The sequence below is a fragment of the Petaurus breviceps genome, unplaced genomic scaffold (assembly GCF_028583685.1).
Source record: "Petaurus breviceps papuanus isolate PSGF00001 unplaced genomic scaffold, PetGlider_PUasm1.0 98, whole genome shotgun sequence".
NCBI lineage: Eukaryota > Metazoa > Chordata > Mammalia > Diprotodontia > Petauridae > Petaurus > Petaurus breviceps.
The window spans coordinates 52,906,892-52,929,592 of NW_027187460.1; positions in this window are offsets into that span (position 1 = coordinate 52,906,892).

Here is a 22,701-nt window from a genome sequence, read left to right on the forward strand (position 1 = left end):
CCCAAATCTCTTAGAGCCATAGTGCAAAATAAAAATAGAAAGAATACATTGGTCATCCCCTGAAAGAAACCTCAAAGTGAAAATTCTCAGGAATATTATAGCCAAACTCTAAAGGTCTCAGATCAAAGAAAAAATATTAAAAGCAAGAGTAAAAAATAATTCAGCTACCAAAGAGTCACAGTGAATATCACACACAATTTTGAAGCTACCATTTTTAAGGAGTTGAGAGTTTGGAATACGGTATTCCAGAAGGTCCAAGCTTGCAAAAAAGAATAATTTACAGAGAAAGAAAACTAGGGTGAACCAACTGGAGCTTTTTTCCTTACCAAGAAAATTTAAAGGATATTTTCAGCACTACTTCAGTAGGCAGAAAAAACAAATAGATCCGACCAATTGCCAAATCTGAGGTAGGAAATGCTTCTTCTCCAGTTTACCATTCTCATACTAAAGTCCCTTTCATCCATGGTGCAATTGCTCCTACTCCCTCTCCTGGGCCTGTATCACTATAGTTCATATGCTTTCCATGAGGGTCAAATGAAATAATATATGTAAAGTGCTTTGTAGACCTGATATAAATATCAGTTATCATTTTCATCATCATCATTATAATTATCTTTACATTTCATGGTTGTTGGAGATAATTGCTAGCTGCATTTTCCTCCTTCCAAAGACTGTAGCTATCCAAGGATTATTGATTGAGCTCCTGGGGCCAGACTCTGTAAGAACATGCCAATACATCTCTTGCATGACAATTCTGAACCAGAGTGATTGGTGATGTCAGTTACCTACCAAACCTGGCATAAAACATGTGAAAAAGGATCTCACAGAATATGTCCATGGCTCCCAAGAAAGTTTTCCGTAGAACAATTAAGGTAAGGGCTATCTATGGGGTAAGATGAAGTTGAAGGCCTCCCTATGCCCTAATTAACTCCTTCCCATCTGGTACAGTACAACCATATCCCATTTTCTGGGGGTAGCCTTTCCAGCATCAGTTCACCAGTTCTCTGTCTACCCACCTCATATCTAAAGAAATGTCTGCATTTCCTCTTCTTCCTTGTCTTAATTGCCAGCTATTGGTTACAAACTTTTTGCCCAACTCTTTTAATCGGCTCAATTGCTTTCAGACACTTGTCCATTAAAAAGCCACATTCACTTCCCATCCTGTATAAATAATAATATTAGAACAGGACAAACCTGTTTCTTACACAGTTTGTACAAACTGTGACACACCTGGAAAACCTATCATTCAAACCAAACTAGAAAAGAGGGAAAGACAAAGGAAATCCTCTTTCATAACAGCTTAGGAACTCCTTTAAAAAAGGGTATTCCCCAGAGGAAATAAATTACCATAACAACATACAAGAGATCATCAGTTATTCTTATAACTTTAGAAAGAACAATAAACATATCAGATTTTTTTTTAAACTTAGGGATAGCAAGAACTGACAGATGATGGGTGTATCATTTTGGAATCCCTCTGAATCACATCATAACTGGGAAAGTGAACAAGTCTGAGCTGAAGTGGTGGGAAATAAAAATCCTTTCCAGGTCTCTGATTCTACAAAAGGAACAGTACAGAGGGGAAGAAATCAAATTAATACATAAAGTAGGCATGGAAACATAACATGGTAAGAACATGACCCCCTATTTCATAACATTAAAAGTGAATATCAGAATGAAGTTTTGTGGAACACTTTAGTCTTCTGTAGGATTTTATTTACAAAGTTGAACATATTCAATATATCTTTTAAACTACTCCTTTAATAATGAATTTATATGAAGTACTAAGCATGGAGGGATTTTTTTCAGATGGATTTGCAGATATGTACTTTTTGGTCTCATTTATACTGGGCAAAGTTTCATTTCTTTGAATAGTTCATGTCTATACTAAGCATGGCTTAGTGTCTGGTAAGTTATTGCTATCAGGTGATTATTTTTAACAATGTGCTTTAGTTATGCTGAAACTTCTAAAAAATATTTGTGGCAAAGGAGATAAATAGATATTTCAATAGATTTGTGTTCTCATTCCTGTGAGTGATGCTTTTGATACTAAACTCCACAATTCATCCATATCCTTGCATCTTCTGTAACTTACCTATCTTCATTACATTATAGTCAGAACTCATTTGTTTAAGCAAAAGTGGTATAACTTATCTTGGTAATTTATCTGCCCAACTCACTATTTTTGACATCAAGTTACTTTTGCTTTTTGCTAAAATTCAAATCTACCAGCAATGGATGACTATTTGCTAACACTGAGGAATCTCAAAGGAAGTTCTTGGTCTAGATCTATGACTCTCTGATTTTACACATCACTTCATCTCTCTGATTTCAGTTCTGTAAGATGCAAATAATGATATTTTTATTACCTACCTCATGGACTTAATGGGTTGAAGGCAGCCTCTAAATCTTTAAGTCATACAGGAATATAAGCTAACATTGTACTTATTTGCCAATTTCTTCAACATGGGACCTTAATTCACTGGCCTTCGTGTGAGAGAAGCTAAATTTTTTTGCAACTGATGGTATGTATGTGTTCTGCTTGTGTGTTTGGGGGGGGGATTCACTTATAAACAGACACTTCTGGTCAATCAAACATTTAAATCAAGCTATATGTAAAAATGACAGTTCAGTGGCATAGTAGGCATGAACTTACAAGACTCATCTTCATGAGTTCAAAACTGGTCTCAGAAACTTACTAGCTGTGTGATCCTGGGCAAGTAACTTAAAACCTCATTTGTCTCAGTTTCCTCATCTGTAAAAGGAGCTGGACAAGGAAGCCACTCCTGCATCTTTGCCAAGAAAACCCCAAATTGGGTCACGAAAAGTCAGAACCAACTGAAATGACAGAACAACCACATTGAATGGTTACTACAGAAAACAAATTTTCCTAACTGATGAGATACAAAGTAGAACAAGGAATAGTCGTTGCCTTCAGGGAGTTTATTATCTAATATGGGAGAGAGAACAGATTTATATATAAATACTTCTAATACAAGGTAGAATTTAATATATGCAAGAAGTGCGGTGTGCTGTAAGAGTTAAGGGGTAGAGTGGGAAAGAAATGATTACTATCATGTGCTCCAACATGACTACATTGTAATGGATGAGTAGGAGTATTGGCCAAGTTTGGGTGACATACTGGCATTAGCAGAGAGGCATCAGGTGTACAAGGAGAGAAGTAGACACATTGAAGGGGGGAAAGGGGCTGTCAAATTGGGAAGAAACTTCAGTTTTTAGCTAGAGAAAAGTACTAGCTGGTCAGAGGACCTGATTTCAAGTCTTGCTTCTGATGTTTACAACCTGTGTGACTATAAACAAGTCACTAAAACTATCTAGGTCCCATTTTTTAAAATTTGTGATATCGGAGGATTGCCCTGGATGACCAATGAGTTTCCTTCCAGATCTAACTATGAACAAGTCAGAGACACCTCTTCTTCAGGTCTTTTGTGATATTTGTCTTTGTATCTCAAGTTTGTACTCCCCTACTAGATGGGGAAAATCCCTCATGATGAGCATGATGTGTTTTTCTGCTTTGATAATGATTGCCACACGTATACATGGTGTTTTTTTTTATTTGGACATGAACAAGGCCAAGGGTAGTATATGATAGACATTGGGAAGAAAAAACAATCCTCAGGATTTTAGAGGGTTGCCTAGTTTATTCCAGGGTTGTTTTCATTCCACAAAAGTAGCAGATTACATTCATTTTAATGATCATTTCTATTTCAGAATGATTTCACAGATTAGATATAACAACTTTCTGGCAGATTATTTCTTTTTATATGTTAGTTTTATCTGCATAACGGTGTTTACTTTTTTTGGATGCTCAAGCTTGTTTGGATAAAAGTAGATTCCAAAAATAATAAAAGTCCGAGAAATCTTCATATAAACACCTCACACAGATAGGCTAAATATGATTCTACTGATGCACATCTTAGATTGCTTATAGTTTAAATTAAATTTAGTCTTGGTGGCTCTTGCCACCACACTAATGTTTTACAAACCTGTATTTAATGCTTTCTCGAATCTACTTTAGTATAGAGATCAAGGGTGGAAAAGCCAATCTGTTAGCTTGTGGATAACACATATCTCTCAGCTGGCTCTAAAAAGCTCCACATTCCCTCATGTGAAACTAACAAATTATATCTTGTTTGTCAGTGGAAATCTTTCTCCCTTGGGGACATGAAACAGAGTGTTTCCTACAAGATGCTATGGTAAATGATATTGTCTCATTGATCTGATAATCATTAAAATCAGAGGAAAAAAGGAAATATTAGCTCATAAAAGATATTTGCTAGCACATTAGAGGTTGCACTATGCAGTTTCCAAAGAAAGAAGAATTTCTTATTAATTTTATAGGTTTTTATTTTCGTATTAGTTATGTTGTAAAAGAAAACATAGATCAAAAAAAGTTTATAAAAGTATGCCTCAATCTTTATTCAGACACCATCAGTTCTTTGTCTTGGGATGGATAGAATTTTTCATCATAAGTCCTTTAGAGTTGTCTTGGATCGTTGTGTTGATGAGAATAGCTAACTCATTCACAGCTGATCATCTTATAATATTGCTGTTACACTTTGTATATAGTACATTTCACTTTTCATCAGCTCATGTAAGTCTTTTCAGGTTTTTGTGAAAGTATCCTGATCATCATTTCTTACAGCACAATAGTGTTCCATCACAATCACTTACCACAATTTGTTCAGTCATTCCCCAATTGATGGGGATCCTTCCACCCAATTTCCAACTCCCTCCCATTAGAAAAGAGCTGCTATAAATATTCCTGTACATATATGTCCGTTTCCCCTTTGTTTTTTTTTATCTCTTTTTGGTTACAGACCTAGTAGTAGCACTGCTAGGTTTAAAGCTATGCATGGTTCTATAAACCTTTGGGCATAGTTTCAAATTACTCTAAAAAATGGTTGAATCAGTTCATTACTCCACCATCACTGATGTCTTATTTTTCCAACATTCCCTCCCTGTATTTATCATTCTCCTTTTCTTTCCTATTAGTCAATCAGGTATGAAGTAGTGCCTCAGAATTGTTTCAGTCTGCATTCCTTCAATCAATAGCAACTTAGAGCATTTTCTCATATGGCTAAAGATAGCTTTGATTATGTCAACAAATCTCTTGATCATTCATCTATGAAGGAATGACTTCTATTTTTATAAAAATAAAACTCAGTTCTCTACATATTCTCTCTGAGGCCTTTATCAGAGAAACTTGCTTCAAAATTTTTTTCACAGTTACTATTGCTAACTGTATTCCCTCCATCCTATTCCTTCCCCATATTGATTCTATTCTCTTTCTCCTTTTACCTTGTTATAAAATATTGCCAGTGACAATTTACCTGTAAGAAGTGAGAGAAAAGACAACATCAAGAACTGCTTGATGCCAGTCATGTGACAGGACTATACAACTTTAATGCTGCTCTGGTAAGCATGAAATACAAAAAGAACTAAATAAAGACCTTTGGTTCATTAGGAAGAGCAGATAGAGCCCTGGACTTGGAGTCAGGAGATCTTGGTTTCAGAGTTGTCTCAGATCTGTACGTTAAGTGGGATAATATTACTAGTAGCAATTATCTGACAAAGTTGTTTAAAGGATCAATTGAGGTAATGTATAAAGCACTTAGTAAACCGGTGCTTAGCACACAGAAGATATATAATAAATGTTAGCTGACTAACTATATAAATGCTACTGCTAATGATATTGATTAGAAAAGTATGACCAAGAATTGCTCATGAATAAATTGTGCTCTGTACCAGCAGAGAGAATGTCCATACAGATTCATTGGAGTATAATGAAACAAATTACTCATATATTACATGTGATGAATTCCATGTTTCAATTTTGCGTAGGATTTTTCAAATATCTAGGTGCAATATTGCAGCTGGTATGAATTTTAATCATGCATCTCTTACTTAAAAAATGATATCTCCTTTACCATAACTCATTGGATTTGGTTACATCTATACTATGAGATAGACAGAAAAGGATTATGTTTTAGATGGTATTTTTCTATTCAAGTAAATATGATTAAAATGACTTAAACAAGTGTCAGTATTGTTTTTAAACTAATCTGCCTTTACGCTGCTCCAAAGATATTATGGCAATGCCCTTTTAAAAGGGAAATTTAGAGGTGCATGTAACTATTGAGAGAATACAGTATAATTCCTCTGCCTTTGTTAAAAACACAACTTCATTATTTCCTTGGCTAGCAATACCTACAAATGAAACACAAATGTGTAAAAATGCAGAGGTTAACATTTAATACCATTTGTTTTAAAAGGTTGCAGTTTCCCCTGGCAAAAATATATTATGTGTAATACAAAGAAGATCCCTTTTGGCAAGTGATTTCAAAATGTAAGTAAAAATGAAATTAATTAAAAATTGGTTGGGCAGTTTATTGTCTATTACAAATAAATATGGAGGCAGATTTGGAGGAAGGGCTCCTTTGAAAATATACTTTTGTTTCCACTATTTCCCTAATGAAATACAGCTTCTCATATCCATTGACTACATGTATGATTCTCACATTTCTAAATAGTTTAAGTTTCTAAGTTCTACATTGTTATGAAAACCCTGATCTTTCTTACAAGTGTTTAAACTAACAGACTTATATTTAATTTTGGTACAGCCAAAAGAATACCAGACTTCCATGAGGGTAACATTGCTTAGTATATCTGACAGTACAGAACTAATGAGAGGAAGCAGAGAAAATGACACCTAGGCATACAGACAGAAACACACAAACACATACAAATGATTGCAGTGGTCATTGAATATTGGAGTTGGAAGGAAACTTACAGGGTATGAGAGTATGAGGTTCATTCTTTTTTTCTCCAAATAAGTTCCAGATTCAGAATGAACTTGCATTCACACACAAATACTCTGAATATTTATATATCAGAATATTATATATTCAGAATAGCTTGCATTATGATTTTTCACTTCCCTTTTATGATCTTAAGGTTAAAGATCTTCTCAATTCTTCTATCTGTCACACACTTTGAAAGTTTCTACCATATTCAAGTCATTGTGAAGAAGACAGAGAAGTGTTAGAAAGTATTTAGATTCAAGAAAGGAACATTTAACATGTTCCCTTTGTTATCTTTCTTTCTCACCATATGCAATGAAATACTGTGTTGATCTGAAAAGCTGGTGATGCTGGAGGAGAGAGGGTCATGATGGGGCCATCATCTCAATGACAACTATAGCTGACTATAATGGTTAATCCCATCTTATACTTATAATTTTCCAAGAAAAGAGACAGAAATGGAGACGGAGCCTGTATCACATAATCCTTTAGAAACTTCTAGATACCTACTATTTCCATTAGTCTACTTATATGTTATAGGTTATCTTATGATAGTGAGCCATTAGTTCATCTCACTACAGATAACTTTTGAACTAAAACAAATTTGCTCAATTTTATTAGGCCACCTCCTTCTAAAGGATTACATCTAAGGTGTAACCACCACTGCTTAAATTGGGTTTCTTGTAAACTGAGATCAACTTATTTTCTTTTCATGCCTGTTATTTCTTTGGTGAAAACTGGATAAGGGACAAGGGTATTTCTTCATCACCCTCTGTAGAAATGTTTTTGGTGGGAAAAAATTATTCTCATGACCATAGGGATATTTTTCTCTTGGAAAAAAAAAAGTTAATTGTGAAGCTTACCTAACAGAATTATTGTGCTAAATACATAAAAAATAGTTATGAGACACACAAAACAAATTCCCTAGGATTAATAGCATAAAAAATGAGTCTCTCCTCATCTTTCTTTTTGTTTGATGTTACTTGCTCCTTAAACTTGCAAACACTATTAAATTAGCATTTAAAACAAAACAATATAGGCATCATCTGACCTAGCTATCCTCTCATGACAGTTATGTGGACCTGGAGTCACAAAGATCTGAGTTCAAATCTACATATATGTACATACACCACATGTATCTACATAGACTTAGCTGTATGACCCTGGGCAAGTTACTTAACCTCTGTCTGCTTCGGTATCCTCAACTATAAAATGACAATAACAATATCAACCACCTCTGATGGTTATTATGAGGACTGGATGAGATAATATTGGTAAAATACTTAGTGTAGCTCCTGGTACAAAGTAGGCATTTAATAAATGCTCATATTCTTCTTTCATTGTGCTATCATCCTATAGCACTCCTCCTGTTCACTATCAAACTCTTAGGAAAATAATAGTTTATCATTAATGACTTTACTTCCTTTCCAATTCATTTCACAATCTCTAGAAATCTGACATATTCATCATTTTAATGGGGTTTACATGATGGACAAACTGGCAGAATTGATGCTTTCAATGCTTTCAGCACCCTGAAAACCTCAGAAAAGACTTATGAATTAGAATCTAGAATTAGAGAAACTAGAACATTATAGACAAGATTAGAATAAACATTGTGGGGGTGGTCAGGTAGCACAGAGAGTAAGAGCACCGGCTCCAGTGTCAGGGTGACCTGGGGATCAAATCCGGGTGAGGATACTTAGCACCACACCCAGAAATAACTGGCCGTGTAACCTTGAGCAAGTTAATTAACCCTGATTGCACAATGTTTATTCTGTTTTTTTTAAGCAAAGTTTTAAAAAATAGAACTTCATAAAGTGACAACTATACTATATACTTATATCTTTACAGCTCCAACTTAACATTCCTGTCCAACCCACTTTGCACTACAATCTTGGTTAGTGCATGAAACTCCACACGCTGGTATAGCGGTGTGCATCCTTGCCCATTGTTCATCATCCCTTATTGTAGTGATTTAGCCTGAACACCCCTTTATCCTGCAGGGAGCTACATTCACTCCACATTACCATGAAGTAAAGGGAGAATGACCTGAAGTCAAGGACTCCAAACAATGAAGAGTAAGTCATAAGGATAAAGTGTGTTAGAGCCTGAGGGAAAAATATTTGGAAATTTATCTAGGAATAGCTCTGAGGTTTGCACTGGATAGGTTGGAGACTTAGGCCAAACTTTATATCCCTCAATCAAAAGAGACTGGGGAAAATTATTCAACCTCAAAGATCCATGCAATAGTAGAAACAATAGGAGCCAAGGAATAAGAAGGGAAACCAGAGACAAATGAATGGAAATAAGAAAGACAGAAAGCCTGAATAAAAATCTAGCTTACAAAAAGTGGGGGAAAATTCAGAAAGGATCATGAAGATACAACAGAGTAGGAAAAACAATCTCATTCTGAGTTATTTTACCTATCCTCCCACAAGAATTCAAACTTAGTCCCTGTAACTCTGGGTTAGGATAAGGTGATCTAGCATCACCTCATCTTGCATGGAACCAAGCCACCACAGTCATGTCCTAGCCATGCCCAGAATAAGCAGCCATGAATTTACTTGCCCATCCATCCCCCTACCACCTCTAACCCCCCTTTGTGGTTGTCTTTCTTATTATAATGTAAGCTCCATGATGGCAGGGGCAACCTTGTATGCTTTTATTTATCTGTATCCCCAAAGAGTCTGACACAAAACAAGTATTTAGTCATTACATTTTCATTCATTCATTCCAAGAGAATCCAAAATATTAAAGACAGATTAAATATTATGAAAGACCATGAACAAAAATTGTTGTAATGGCAAGCAGAGTGGTACTTTGCTCCTTGTTTCAGTTACTGTAATGGCAAGCAAAGTAGTACTTAGCTCCTTTGAGCCTCACCTGTGATTATATCAAGTCTTTGTTGGAAACAGTATACATTGTGTTGCCCTTGATAAGCCTGGGGGATTTTGGAGACCTTCCCTGCCCTTAATATGTCTAACATCATCACATAGAGCCCACTGTAGGAGGAACTTGCCAAAAGAGGGGAACATGAAGGATGAAACAGGAAAGGTGGAGCAGGAAGGAGCAGAGGAGATAAAAACTTGAGCCAAGCTGGGACCGAGTAGAACTGAGAGTTAGAATGCTTATGATTTCAGCACTGTAGCTCTCTGTCTGTTGGTCTGTCAAAAGCCTTGCCTGCTGCTTTTAGACAGAAGTCCTAAAAGAGCACTTCACTGCTGATCCAGAAGCTCTGAAAAAGGACTTTACTGCTATTTGCAGAAGTTCTGAAAGAGGACTTTTACTGCTGTTTATAGAAGTTCTGAAAATGGGCTTTGCTGCCATTCTGTTCTGAAAAGGGGCTTTGAAAAAAAAGGGCTCTGAAAAAAAGTTCTGAAAGAGGACTTTACTGATGTTTACAGAAGTCCAAGGATTTTACTCCTGATTTGTGTTTGATTTCTCAGAAGCTTTTTCTGTTGGTTTGTGTTACTTTGTCAGACAGAAAGTGAGTTGAGATGATAGTGCCAAAAATGTGTGTGAATATTGTTGTAACTCTGCTAAGCTTAATGTGTGTAAATAGTATTGTGGCTCTCTTAAGCTTTGTCTTCCCAGAAACAGAAACAGCAAAGGGCTTGGAGTGGACTAGTCATCATGAGTTTTGATAATGAGCAGTAGCAGAGAGCTGCCTACCCGTGAATCCAGGCAATAGGTGGGTGAATTCAGGCAAGAGCTGGGAGTGTGGAAGAGGAACAATGGAGTTTGGAAGTCAGCCTCCAGTTATGATGGACATTTTACTTGGGATTGATGAGATTATGATTTACTGTGACCTAGGGGTAAATGGCCTTTGTATTTTCCACAGGCCCTTAAGGATGATCAGCTTAAGGTTGTTACCCCTTAAGGATGATTGACTTAAGGATGATTGGAAGCCAACCTCCAATCAAAATGAAAGAAGACTTTGGATGTGTACTTTATATTGATTGAGGAGATTTTGACTTACTGAATAATATGTTTTATTTAAGACTATGTGGCCACCTTAGTAATAAGTTTTTATGTTATATTCTTGTGAATATTGTGCTTTAGTTTCTTGAATGTTTTACTTTAGTTTATTGCAGAATATAGAGTTCACTATACTATGCATTTGAATTCTTACAGTTATTCACAGCAGCATTACTCAGAAGAGCTGCTTGTGATTGGCTTTACAATTTTCAATAAAAAAAGATAATATGATGGAAAGCCTAGAGTATATGTAACAATAGCAAGAAAATTCAGATTGGTTAAAAAAAAGAAACTTTAAAGAGAAAAAACTGTCAGAATTTAGAGCTTTTAACACAAATAGCTGAGTATAAAAGAATTTACTATATATTAGAGAATGTCTTGAAACAAATGGAGCCTCTGAGAGAGAAAATAATAGATTTGGAATACAAAAATATTGAAGTAGAAGAAAATTAAAGAGATGAAAAGCTAAAGCAAAACAAGCATAAATGTTAAAAATTATGAATTATACATGGGTTCTACATAAAGTGCCTAACCTTAAAGCTAGAATGCACAGAGATAAGAATCATAGGTTTCCTAGAAGAGATTGTTAAATTAAAATAAAAATTTAAATATCATCCTACAAGAAATAAAGCAAGAAAACTGATCAGAACTTTGGAATATAGAAAACATATCACTGATCTAGCAAAACCATAGTTTGCTAATGAGGGAAAATAAGCCACAACCAACAAAAATGTTATTGAAATTCCATAATGTAATGATTAAATTTTACAATTTCCATAAGAAAAAGCTTTGTGAGAAGTCAGGATAAAGACCTTTAAATATGAAAAAAATTATTCTATGGTCGTGAGAAAGAAGATGAGAAAATGTAACTATATTTTTAAAAAAGGAGTTCAAGCTCCAACACAAAATATTATCCAGAAAAGCAGCTGATCATCAACAAAAATGATGGACTTTGAATAAAATGATAAGACATTCCTGGGGAAGATAAAATAATAATTAGATTATTTGAGTTTAACAGAAAGACAAGAAATGTAAAGATGTGTAATTATCAAGGGTCGAAAACAACATAATGAAATAAATTCTCCTATATTTATATATTATTGAGGGGGAGAGACAGAAAGAGAGAGAGAGAAAGAGAGAGGGAGAGAGAGAGATTAGTCCCTGATGCAAAAGAAAGGACAAAGAAGGATAATCAAGGCACCAAAAAGATATATTTGGTTATGGTGAAGGAAAAGAGTCAGGAGAAAATAAGGGAGAATGAGCTAAATGAATAATTCATGGACAATATCCCCTGGGGCCCTTTAAGTGATTCGGTGTCTTTTGTGGGAATAAAAAGGAGTAGGGAGTAGCATGAATTTTAATTGTCAGATTGTCTAATGTCTTTATAATTAAATAAATAATTGTCTTCATAATTGAAAATCCTTCTTTGCAACCACTTGCTGTATAGTAAATTTTATTCCATAGTTTCATTTAATTATATCTGGGCCCTCTTTTTCTCTATTTATACTCCCTTGCTGAGCTCCTCAAGTTCCATAGAAATGTTATCAAATATATTAAAATGATTCATAGATCTATATTTCCAGTCCTAATCTTTCTGATCTTAGATCCTGTATCCTCTCTTCTCTCCTCCCCTCTCCTTTCTTCTCTTCTTTTGCCCTCTGCTCTACTCTCTTCTCCCAAAGAGATTAAGTGACTTGCACCAGGTCAAAAAGGTAATAACTCTCTAAGCTAAGATTTGAACCCCACTCTCTACTCCAAACCTTACATTCTCCCCTTTATATCAATTAATATACATCTTCCAATGCTTCTCTGAAAACTTTCTATTCTTGTGGCACAGCAATAAAACATTACATTCACATAATGCATTGTTTTTAGTTATTCCTCAATTGATCAGAAATGATCAATTGATCTATATTTTTAATTCTTTGCCATCACACACACAAAAAAAGAAGTTGTGAATATTTTGGCCTAATATTGAATCATGCTTTCTATTTTTTAAATATCCTTTTATTGTCTGGTTGAAATGGGATAAACATTTTAAACACTTTATTAGCATAATTCAAAGTGTTTTCCAGAATGGTTAGACCATACAGCACAATTATATTATGGTGTCCTGGGACAGTCCCTCCAACATTGACTATTTCCATCTTTGCCAAAATATTGGGCATGACAAGTGCATAGACTTTAATCTAAAGTTTTCAAATGGAACTAAGGTCCAAAATATCATAAATAACAAATGTCTTTTCTCACATGAATATGCTAAAATATAATTTTGGCCATTGGGGTTTTTATTTTCTTTTTGGTTTAAAAATTACTTCTACTACAATTAAAGTAAGAACTCATTTTAGAAGGGAAACTATTAATTAACCTTATTAACTATTAACCAACTGACTAAGATTATTTTCTTATATAGTAATCACACATGAATACCATTTCTTCTCTGTTCTAATGCCAGGCCCTTTGGGGATTAGTCACATGGGTTTAGCATTCTAAATTTCTAACCAAGCATGCAGTCTTTGTAAGTATGCAGCCTTTGCCTCCTGTGAGAAGGTCAGTTAAAATAGCAGCCCTCAAAGGAGCCTATATCTGTAAAATAATGGGAATTGGTTGATTATCAGTAATGTCTGTTCCAACTCTTCAATATACTGTGCTATCTAGGAGCTAGCTATTAGAGAGTGGGGCAATGGAAAAACTTCTGGACTTGGAGCTGGAGAACCTAAGTATCAGTCCTAACTCTGCTAATTAATTTTTATGTTTGACCTTGAGAGACCAGAAAATATAGTGGAATAAGAAAAAGTGGTTTAGTTCAGTTCCTCTGACCATTACATGACAGCTGCTAGGCAGAAGAACCACAATGATTTTGTTCTATCCTAGGAGGAGAGACCTCAGACTCAATCCTTGAGTGAAAAAAAAGTCCTCAGCATGTTTCAGATCCCCAGAGAATTTGACACTTGACCCTCAGATGAGTCAATTTGTCTACAACATTTATTAATACTTCCTATGTAATAAACATTTCTACATAGCTGTGAGAAGCAGACCCTCAGCATGGTCTAATACAGAGTCCCAGAAGGCACATTTGAGACTCAAAACTGAGGTCACAGGTACAAAGGCCATAGTGATGCCAATCTGCCTAGCTAAGGAGATCTCACAGCCATATATAAAGAATTATCACTCTCACCTCAGCAACAGATAAACCAGTCTATTATTATACAAAGCTGCTCCAATCCTATGAAAAGCATACAGAGTAATCCTGGTCCTGAAATATAGTGCTAATTATGGAAGTAAGGTTGAAAAATGAGTAAACAAGAAAGATAAAGAGCTTTGATTCCAGGATTGCCCAAGACACAAACCCAGAAGAAACTAGCTCAAAAACATATATAAGCAAAACCTCAAAGAAAAATATAGAATGACCAAAAAGTCAGTTAGAATTCTTTTAAGGAAGGGCATAAGAATTTTAAAAAGAATTAAAATGATATTGTAAGTTAAATGACAGTGATAGAGGAAAGGATTAAAAAAATAAATGAGAGGACAGACTTAGAAAGATAATTAGCAGCTTAATGAAAGAGGTACAAAACTTTACCCAAGCAACAGGTTCCCTTAAAAATCAAATGAAAAGAAACTAATGGCTTTGTGAGATAACAAGAAATAGAAAAATAAACTCAACATGTGGAAAAAATAGAAGTGTAAAGTCATGCTATAAAAAGTTGACTTGGAAAACATGTCATAAAGAGAATAGTTAACAATCATTAAGTTAACTAAAAGCTGTGAAAAAAAAGAAGTAGCTGGATATTATGTTTTAAGAAATAATGTAAGAAAAATACCCAGACAAATTAGAACTGGAGGGAAAGGTGAAAAAATAAAGAACTGATCATCTCCTAAAAGAAATTACAAAATGATAACTTTAAGAAATGTTGTAAGCCAAAGTCAGGTGAAAGAAAAAACCCTGCAAGTAGCAAGAAAGAAAGAATTCTAATACTGAAGGAGGCACAGCTAGGTGCATATAAAAGAAGCAGAGTACATGAATAGTTGTATTCCAAAAGTAAATGACAGAGACTTGCAATCAAAAATAAATTACCCAGAATAACTGAGTACAGTCTTACAGGGGAAAAAAATCACCTTTAATAAAATAAGATTTCTAGAGCTTCTGATAAAAAGACCAGATCAGAAAAGAAACTTTGAATTACAAACATAGAAGTCAAGAGAAACATGAAAAGGTAAATATGAGGATACAATTGGAAGGGAAAAAAACATGTATAATGTCTTTAGATTCTAATTAAGAGAATAATAATACTGGGGTCCCTTCAGAATCCACCATAAATCAGGGCACAAATTAATGCAAAAAATCAATAGTATTAAGTGCATTCTTACTGACCATAATGCAACAAAAGTATATTTAATAAAATATCTTTAAAGAGAGGATTAATAATTCACTGGAGACTAAGTAATTTAATTCTAAGGAATAGGAACGTTAAAAAATGAAGTCATGGAAATTATAATTTCATTAAAGATAATAACAATAAAAACCCAATATATCCAAATTTTTTAGATATACTTAAAGCAATCAATAGAGGAAGTTGTTATCTCTATTAGACTTTCATCAACGACAAAAAAAAAAGAGACAACAGATGAAGGATTTAGGCATGGAGATATAAAACTAGAACATCAACAAATTTTTAAAAACTCAATTAAACACCAAAATATATCTTATGCATATCAAACAAAAGATCAATGAAAGTGAAAGAAAAAAACAACAACCAGTGAATTAAAAAATGGGACTTCCCACACACACGCTAATCCAATAATACAGAAAATCCATTAACTAATTTGATTGAAAAGAAGAAAGCCAAATCACCAGTCTCAAAATGAAAAAGAAAAATAATTCACAAAAAATTAAGAAATAAAAAGATATTTTTTAAAATTACCTTGCCCAACTATGTAGCAATAAAGCTGGTAAAATATGTTGTTAAATATTTAGCAGAAAACCATAATAACAGAACAAGAAATAGATAATGTAATTAACCAGTCTTGGGGGGAAAATATGTTGAATAAGCCATAAAAAGCTCCCAATGGGGAGAAAAAACAGAGACAAATGGATACATAAGTGAATTCTACCAAAAATTTAAAGAATAATTAATTCTAATATTAGATAAACTTGAAAAGAAATGACCTTAACAAATTCCTTCTATGATACAAATATTGTCTTACTGCCTAAACTAGAAAATGTTAACAACAGAGGAAGACTGTAGTATAATATCCCTAATGAACTTTAATGCAAAAATGTAAAAAAAAAACCTACTGTATTAGTAAAGAGATTATACACTATAACTAGTTGGATTCATACTGGGAATAAAGGGGTGTTTTAATATTAGGAAATCTAAAATCAGAATTGATCATACTATTATCCAAAACAATAAAACCTTATGATTGAATGAAGAGAAACAGAATTTTTTAAATAAAAATCATATTTCTGCTAAAAAAAAACTAGATATATAGGAATACATGGTCTTTCCTTACCACAGTAAAACCTATATATCTAAAACCAAGAGCCAGCATTGTATGTAATGCAAATAAATTAGAGTTCTTTCCAATAAGACTAAGGGTTAGGCAAAAAGGTTTGTCGCCATCACTCTATTTTATATAGTCCTAGAAATTCTAACTGTAGTAATAAGGTGAGAAAATGAAATTAAGGGGAAAAATATAAGGAAAGAAATAAAGAAAATATTGGCTTTTTGTCCTTGGTATTATGGTATAGACTATCTTAACAAAACAATTTAAATTTACTGAAATGACTAATAACATTAGACAAGTTGCCATATATAGAAAAATCCAAACAAATTATCAATATTCCCACACATTTATAATAAAACAAAGAAATAAGAAATAGGAATTTAAATCCAATTTAAAATAACTACAGACTGTATAAAATACTTGAGTTTCTACCTATCAAAATATATGCAGGAACCATATTAATAGAACCACTAAACAATATTTATACAAATAGAGACCTAAGTAACTAGAAAAATATTAATTGTTCACAGGTAGACAAACCAGTATATTAAAAATGAGAATACTCCTTAAATCAATTTTCTCATTCATTGTCATATCAAACTATTAAAGGAATACTATTAAAGGAATACTTTATAAAACTAGAAAACAAATTAAATCATCAAGAGATGAAAGGTCAAGAATCTGAAAGGAAATAATGAAAAAACTGGGAAAGAAGAGGTTCATGAGTACCAGATCTCAAACAACATTATTTGTAAAATAGTAACCATTTTAAAAAAGGCACTGCTTCAAAAATAGAGGGGTTGATTAATGAAACAGATTAGAATCTAGTAGCTTGCTGAACCCAAAAAGCCTCACTGCTAATGAAAGGACTCACATTCATAAAAAGTATTGGGAAAATTGAACAGCAATATAGCAGAAATCAGAAATTAGGTTTATGGGGGGGGGGGGGGGGGGGTAGTTGGAGCCAAGATGGCAGAGTAAAAGCAAGGACTTGCTTGAGTTCTCCCGCAAATACCTGTAAAAATGACTCCAAACAAATTCTAGAGCAACAAAACCCACACAATGACAGAGTGAACCCCAAAATAGCAAAGACAACTTACAAGGTCAGTAGGAAAAGTTTGTTGTACCTGTGTGAGAGAGGAGCATAGTCTGGCACAAGCCCAGGGTCAGCTGCAGGGAGCTCTTGGCCCACAAACACTGAGGGGATTGAGCAGTTGATCAGAAGGAAATTGCAGGGATATGTTTGCTGGGGCTAAGGTAGAATTCTCTTGCTTTGCCTGTACTTTGATCTGGGTCGCAGTTCTGGGTGTCGGTCCTGGGGTGAGGAGGAGCCCTGTAGTGGTGGAGAGGGAATCTTCCTCACAGTTCCAAGACAGAAATGAGCACTTGATGAGAGCACAGGCCAGGAGAAGAGTAAACACCTCTCCTTTGATCAGACCACCTTGCAACAGCTGAAAATTTACAGGTCTCTAAAAGCATCTCTGAAAATAGCTGTACAAACCCCTAAAACTTGGGACAGTATACTCCACCAACAACCAAATGGAAGTAGAGTCCTACCTTGAGAAAGAGCTAAAGAGTCAAGTAACTGGCCAGGAAAAAATGAGCAAACAGAGGGGAAAAATCAGACTATAGAATCTTACATTAGAGACAAAGAAGATCAAAACATACAACCAGAAGAAGACAACAAAGTCAAAGCTTTGTCTTTGGTCTCAGGCCATGGTAGAGCTCAAAAAGGATTTTGAAAATCAAGAAAGAGAAGCAGAGGAAAAAATGTGAGGAGAAATGAGAGTGATGCAAGAAAATAATGGAAAACAAGTCAACAGCTTGCTAATGAAGTCACACAAAAATGCTGAGAAAAATAACACCTTAAAAAATAGATGAACCCAAATGTCAAAAGAGGTCCAAAAAGCCAATGAGGAGAAGATTGCCTTAAAAAGAAGAATTGGCCAAATGGAAAAGGAGGTCCAAAGGCAACTGAAGAAAATAATTCCTTCAAAATTAGAATGGAGTGAATGGAAGCTAATGAAAAATCAAGAAATTATAAAACAAAACTGAAAGAATAAAAAAATAGAAGACAATGTAAAATATCTCACTGGAAAAAGAACTGACCAGGAAATAGGATCAGGAGAGATAATTTAAAAGTTTTTGGACTACCTGGAAGTCATAATGAAAAGAAGAAATTATCAGGGAAAGCTGCCCTGATATTTTAGAACCAGAGAGTAAAATAGAAATTGAAAGAATTCACCAATTGCCTCCTGAAAGATATCTCAAAAGCAAAACTCCTAGGAATATTATAGCCAAATTACAGAATTCCCAGGTCAAGGAGAAAATATTGCAAGTAGTCAGAAAGAAACAATTTAAGTATGGAAACACAATTAGGATAAGACAAAATTTAGCAGCTTCTACATTAAGGGATTGGCGTACTTACGATATTCTGGAGGTCAAAGGAGCTAGGATTAAACCAAGAATCACCTACCCAGCAAAACCGAGTATAATACTTCAAGGAGATAACTTGATATTCAATGAAATACAGAACTTTCAAGCATTCTTGATGAAAAGACCAGAGCTTTGTAGAAAATTTGACTTTCAAGTACAAGAATCAAGAGAAACATTAAAAGGTAAACAGGAAAGAGAAATCATAAGGGACTTATTAAAATTGAACTATTTACATTCCCACATGGAAAGATGATATTTGTAACTCATGAGGCCTTTCTCACTATTAGAATAATTGGAGGGAATAAACACACACACGTTTACATATATATACATATACATGTGTATATTTATCCACGTGTGTATACCTGCATACATACATACCTGCAGACAGAGACAGAGAGAGAGAGAGTCAGAGACAGAGATAGAGACAGACACAGAGAGAGAGAGAGAGAGAGAGAGAGAGAGAGAGAGTCAGAGAGACAGAGAGAGACAGAGAGATAGAGTCAGAGAGACAAAGGGCACAAGGTGAGTTGAATATGAAGGGATGATATCTAAAAAATAAAATTAAGGATGAGAGAGGATTGTACAGGGAGAAGTAGAAAGGGTGAGGGATAATGGGGTAAATTATTTCATGTAAAAGAAGCAAGAAAAAGCTTTTTACATTGGCAGGGAAGAGGGTAGGCAGCGAGAGGGAATGAGTGAATGTTATTCTTATTGAATTTGGCTTAAGGAGGGAATAGGAGGACAGATTGGGGGAGGGGGTAATCAGAAGCAAACACTTGAGGATGGACAGGGTCAAAGGAGAGAATAAAATAAATGGGGAGTGGTATGGGATGGAGAGAAATAAAGTCTTTTACAACGTGACTATTATGGAAGTGTTTTGCACAATTACACATATATAACCTATATCAAATTGCTTGCCTTCTCAGTGAGGGTGGGTGGGGAGAGAGGAAGGGAGAGAATGTGGAACTCAAAGTTTTAAAAAGAAATGTTAAAAATTGTTTTTACAAGCAACTGGGAAATGAGACATACAATCAATGTGCTATAGAAATAAATCTTGCCCTATTAGAAAATAGAGGGGAAGGGGATAAGAAAAGAGGGGTGGTGATAGAAAGGAGGTCAAATTGGGGGAAGGGGTGATCAGAATGATGCCATCTTGGAGTGGGGGAAATGGGGAGAAAATTTAGGATAGCAAGAATCATAGAAGATAAATTGTTTAATTTTGATAAAACAAATTCTGAAAGTCTTTCCATAAGCAAATTAAATGCAGCTAAGATTAGAAAGGAATCAATTAACCATGGAAAATCTTTGTAGCAAGTTGCTGTTATAGACCTCATTACAAAGATATATAAAGAATAGATTCAAATTTCTAAAGAGCCATTCAACAATAGATAGTCAAAGGATATAAACAAGTAGTTCTTAAGGAGATAAATCCAAGGTATGTATAGCCATTAACAGAAATGCTACAAATTAATAATTAGAGAAATATGAAATAGGGGATGGCTAGATGGTACAGTGAATAGAGCACTGGCCCTGGAGTCAGGAGGACCTGAGTTCAAATTTGGCCTCAGACACTTAACACAAAAACTAGCTGAGTGACCTTGGGCAAGTCACTTAACCCCAATTGCACTCCAAAAAGCAAGAGAGAGAGAGAGAGAAAGAGAGAGAGAGAGAGAGAGAGAGAGAGAGAGAGAGAGAGAGAGAGAGAGAGAGAAATATGAAATAAAATAACTCAAAGTAATCCTTCTCTCCTCTGATATTGCCACAAGGCCTCATTTTCTCACACCTGGATTATTGCAATGGCTTGCTGATAATTCTGCCTGCCACAAGTCTTTCCTTACAAGTCTATCCTCTATTCAATTATCAATAATCTTCCTGAAGTTAATGCCTGAAGTAAACTCTAGTGGTTCCCTATTACTTCCAGGATCAAATACAAAATCATATTTGATGTTCAAAGTCCTTCAAAAACTGCTCCACACATACCTTGCCAGGCTTCTTACACCTTAAACTTCACCCTCACTTTCACCATCATCACCCTCCCAAGTATTCTGAGATCTAGTGATAAGAGATTCCTTGTTGTTCCTCCAACAGCAGCAACACCAAATCCATCTTTTGGCTGTATTTCCTTTGACTGTCACCCATTCATGGAATACTCTTCTTCATCTTTGTCTCCTGGCTTCTTTTAAGTCCCCGCTAAAATCCCCCCTTCTAAAGGAAGCCCTTACCAATTCGTCCTCTTTATATTTTGTTTTTTTCCCTAATTATATGTTAAAACAATTTCAAAACTTTTTTTTAAGTTTTGAGTTCCAAATTCTATTCCTCCCTCTCCTTCTCCCTCCCTGAGATGATAAGCAATCCAATTTAGTTTATCTATCTGCGGTAATGTAAAACATTTCCATATTAGTCATTTCATAAAAGAAAACTGAGAGAGAGGAAGGAAGGAAGAAAATAAGGAAGGAGGGGAGAAAGGAAGAAAATAAGGAAGGAATAAAGGAAGGAAGGAAAGAAGGGAGGGAGGGAAAGAGGAAGAAAGAAAGAAAGATAGAATAAGTTTGTATTCAGACAGTTATCAGTTCTTTTTCTAGAGGTGGATAGTATGCTTCATCATAAGTCCTTTGGGATTGTCTTAAATCATTATATTGCTGAGAAGAGCTAAGTCATTCACAGTTCATCATATGATATTGCTGTTTCTGTGTACAATGTTCTTCTCGTTCTGCTCATTTCACTTTGCATCAGTTTATCTAAGTCCAGGTTTCTCTGAAATCATCCTTCTTGTCATTTTTTACAGCACAATAATATTCCTTCACAAACAAATAACACAATTTGTTTAACCATTCTCTAATTGATGGACATCTCTTTTATTTCCCATTCCTAGCCACCACAGGATGTCTTTGGGATATAGACCTACTAGTGGTATTGCTGGATCAAAGGTTATGCACAGTTTTATAGCTCTTTGGAACCCAATTCCTCTTAATTCTAGTTCTTCCTAAGTTAATGATATTGTTTATTCTGTAATAGCTTGTTTGTACATATTTGTTTCCTTCTGGTCTCTCCTCCCTCCCCATTAAATTGTCAGTTTCTTGAGGGCAAACACTATCTTTTGCCTTCCTTTTTATCCTCAGTGCTTAGCACGTAGTAGTTGCTTAATAAATACTTAATTGACTCAATAACTTCACTTCCTGTAGATTCGTCCAGTGTATGAGGAAAAAAAAGGAAAATGACAAAAGTTAGAGTGGCTGAGGGGGGGAAAGGGCACTTTAATGCACCATTGGTGGAGCTGTGAATTGTTCCATTCAGAAAAAAATTTGAAACTTTGCCCTCAAAGTTACTAAACTGTGGAATAATATGACAATAATGCTGATATTAATACTGCACTTGATCTTACTATGAATAGCTAGTTAGCATTTTTATAGTGCTTTAAGGTGGGCAAAAAGATTTCCATATCATTAGGTCATCATAATAACCCTGTGAAGTTGGTGCTACTATGCTAACCAATTTATAGATGAAGAAACTGAGGCACAGTGAAGTCAAGAAACTTGTAAGTCTCTGATATAACATTAGAATTCAGTTCTTGAATCCATGACCAGCATTCTATCCACTGCAACACCTAGCTGTCATTTCCTTTGACTCAGAAATTTTAATCTTGTCCTATATGCCAAAGAGATCAAATAAAGAGGAAGAAGTTATAATTGTAAAAAAAAAAGAGTAATTGTGAAAAACTCAAGTACTCTGATCAATACAATGATTATCCTTGATTCCAGAGGACTGATGATAAATACTGCTACCCATCTCATGCAGAGAGGTAATAGATTAAATATGCATGGTGAGACATACATTTTTGAACATAGCCAATCTGGGAACTTGCTTTGCCGGACTACGCTTATTTATTACAAGGTTTTTTATTTCTTTTTCTTTTTTCAATGAGGTGGAGAAGATGGTAAGGAGAATAAAAAAC